The sequence below is a fragment of the Bison bison genome, unplaced genomic scaffold (assembly GCF_000754665.1).
Source record: "Bison bison bison isolate TAMUID 2011002044 unplaced genomic scaffold, Bison_UMD1.0 scf7180017864473, whole genome shotgun sequence".
Classification (NCBI taxonomy): domain Eukaryota; kingdom Metazoa; phylum Chordata; class Mammalia; order Artiodactyla; family Bovidae; genus Bison; species Bison bison.
Window position 1 is genome coordinate 10,855,606 of NW_011495034.1, and position 3,766 is coordinate 10,859,371.

Below are 3,766 nucleotides of genomic sequence, written 5' to 3' on the forward strand. Positions count from 1 at the left end.
TTTTTCTATCATTTTTTCTTCCTACTTTCTGCCAACAATCATTCAGTAACAAATATAATAAAAACAGAATGAAACTTAAGTCACAGTTTATGTCCAGTGGGAGTAACAGAACTTGGGAGGCCTCCTAGAGTGTTCTAAGTTTACATCTAAGTGAAACAAAATAGGCTGGAAGGTTGACACTGACTACAATTTAAGTTTTTCTCTGTCTATCCCTACACATATGGCATGATTGATTACAAGCAGGTAGCAATTTATTAAGATTATTTGTATTCTTATTCCATATACTCTGTTATAATCCAGATATACCCTGAAAATGTGTTAAAATGTTATCTCTAACAAATGCCTTCTTCAGTTCAGTTCAGTTCAGTCGGTCAGTTGTGTCCGACTCTTTGTGACCCCATGAATCGCAGCACGCCAGGCCTCCCTGTCCATCACCAACTCCCGGAGTTCACTCACTCACGTCCATCGAGTCACTGATGCCATCCAGCCATCTCATCCTCTGTCATCCCCTTCTCCTCCTGCCCCCAATCCCTCCCAGCATCAGAGTCTTTTCCAATGAGTCAGCTCTTCGCATGAGGTGGCCAAAGTACTGGAGTTTCAGCTTCAGCATCATTCCTTCCAAAGAAATCCCAGGGCTGATCTCCTTCAGAATGGACTGGCTGGATCTCCTTGCAGTCCAAGGGACTCTCAAGAGTCTTCTCCAACACCACAGTTCAAAAGCATCAATTCTTCGGTGCTCAGCTTTCTTCACAGTCCCGCTCTCACAACCATACATGACCACAGGAAAAACCATAGCCTTGACTAGATGGACCTTTCTTAGTCTATTTAAATAGACATGGCCCTGCCACTTGATGCCAGTAATGGGTTGACAAAAGGCTACAACATCAAAAATAAGAGCTAATATATTTCTACCCAAATGCCTGGCTCCATTTGAAGGTAACTGATAGAAACTCTTTGACAATGATGAATCTAATCAAAACACAAACTAATTCTTTACATTTCTGCCAGATTACCGTCGATGCACCCCTTCGTTTTCTCTTACAAATCAATTTTTTCTCATCTTCCCCAAAAAGAATGATGAAAACAGATTACTGATATAAAATGCCCTGTGGACCTAGTTGAGTCAAGTTAAGTATTATAGTGCCTGTCAACAGATATTTGGCCTTAACTGTTGTAATAATGGAAACCTACATAAAAGGTTAGTATGACTACAAATGCAAAAAGTTATTTCTGCAATTTTTTTTAATTGGGGTATAGTTGCTTTACAGTGTTGTGTTAATGTCTGCAGTACAACAAAGTGAATCAGCTGTATGTATACATAAATCCCCCCCCCTCTAGGACCTCCATCCACCCACCCTATCCCACCCCTCCAGGTCAACACAGAGCACCAAGCTGAGCTCCCTGCACTACGGATGGATGGATTGTTGCACTTATGACTAGATTATGTGAGAAAGGGGAGTGAAGAGAAGATTCCTGATTATATTATAGAAAAGCATTAGAAACCATATAACAGTCACATAGAAAAGCCATCAACAACCCCAGAGTGAATTCCATGGAGCTTGTCATATTTGCACATTCAAAAAATGGAGGAGTTTCATAACTTTAAAATAACGACTTCCACATAACGAACTCTGCTGTGGAAAAATCCTGCATATATTCATCATATACTCAGAGGTTGTAAAATAAGTGCTTTCCTGACTCAAAATGAGTGACAGTCTTGCTAGAATTTTGGCCAAAATTATTTTCTCCTATCTTTATGAACAACTTCTGCATGGCTTCAATTCTCTTAATGAGTAGTGCAAAAAAATGTCAAATATTGAAAGGAAAAGAAACACATTTATGTATTGTTAGCTTGGCAATGAATTCAGATCCTCATCGCAAAAATATTACAACTTAAATCCATCTTACAAAAGCCAAACTAGATTTTTCAGAAAAGGAATTGAAATATCTGATTGCACATTCATGCAAGCAATCAGCTAGCCAAAGAAGGACAGTAAAAAAGACATTTTCTAATGTCCGACAGCATTCTGTTTCCAGGGATGTGTTCCAGGTCTTAGGTCATGATAATCAACCTGCCTGTGTAGTCCCTGAACTCCTAACTCCATATTACCTCTTCCCTGTCAGTATTTAAGTTGAAAACACACCTGCCTAAATGCCTAAAGCTTAGAGCTAAATGCCTGCACAATACAGCTAAATGGGCTGAATGCAACCCAACATAGAACCTTCCAAACATGTGTGTGAAATGCACTGAGAGAAGCATTTTTATGCAAAAATGACAGAAAATGTAATCGAAAAGAAAACCTCTAACAAAGCCATAGCCAGATGGTGTCCTTTATTGGGGGCCAGCTCATATTTCTGAGCTTTTGAAAATGTCACAGCTTATTGCTGCTCAATTCTAGATTTACATCCTAAATTCGGGGAAAACCCTTCTCATGCTAATATTATGATCTCTTTCACATTTGTCTTGTAATTTACCATTTAGAAAATGATTTAAATTTTTGAAGCAATTTTTTTACACAATTTTTTGCAGACAATATATGTTCAACATAGAAAAACAGGAAGCAATGTGAAAAACTTAAAGTAAAAATTAACAGTAAAATTGTATTAAGGATACTATTGTTTGTATTTTGCTTTAAGATTTTCTTTTTTACTGCATACCTGTGTTCAAATTAACATTTAAAACATTTGATTAATATTTCATTTAAAGATCATTACATATTAAGTACAATAATCTTAAAATGAAATAGTGCAGGAGACCTGGGTTTGATCCCTGGGTCGGGAAGATCTCCTGGAGAAGGGCATGGCAACCCACTGCAGTATTTTTGCCTGGAGAATCCCTTGACAGAGGGGCCTGGTGGGCTACTGTCCATGGGGTCATAAAAGAGAGTCAAACACAACTGAAGTGACTTAGCATACACGCATATGATATCTAGGATAACTTTGTGGGTTGTTTTTTGGCTTTGATTTGTTTTTCTATTTCTAATAATGCTGCAGCAAGTATTCTTAACCTATAATTTGTATTCTTATTAAAACGTTTGCTTAAATTTCTAGAAGTAGATCCACCAGGCCAAAGTGTATTTGTAACTATAATGACATGCTACCAATCATCTAAAAATTCCTCAAAGACCAAAAAAGGTTGTAAAAGTCTCGTGTCCAAGTCTTTCTGACCACAGACAATGGTCGCCAGGCTCATCTGTCCATGGAATTCTCCAGGCAAGAATACCGGAGTGGGTAGCCCGTTCCTTCTCCAGGGGATCTTCCTGGAGACCAGGGATCAAACCCAGGTCTTCTGCCTTGCAGGCAGTTTCTTTACCATCTAAGCCACCAGGGAAGCTACCTAAGTGCTACAAAACCTCAAAAACATATGATCCAACAATTCCACTAGTGGGTATGTATCTGAAGAAATTGAAAACATTATTTTAAAAAGAGGAATGTATATATAGGCTGTTAGTTTCTTTAGGTAGATATATTCCTAAATATTTTATTCTTTTCGTTGCAATGGTGAATGGAATTGTTTCCTTAATTTCTCTTTGTTTTCTCATTATTAGTGTATAGGAATGCAAGGGATTTCTGTGTGTTGATTTTATATCCTGCAACTTTACTATATTCATTGATTAGCTCTAGTAATTTTCTGGTGGAGTCTTTAGGGTTTTCTATGTAGAGGATCATGTCATCTGCAAACAGTGAGAGTTTTACTTCTTTTCCAATTTGGATTCCTTTTCTTTCTTTTTCTGCTCTGATTGCTGTGGCCAAAACTTCCATAACT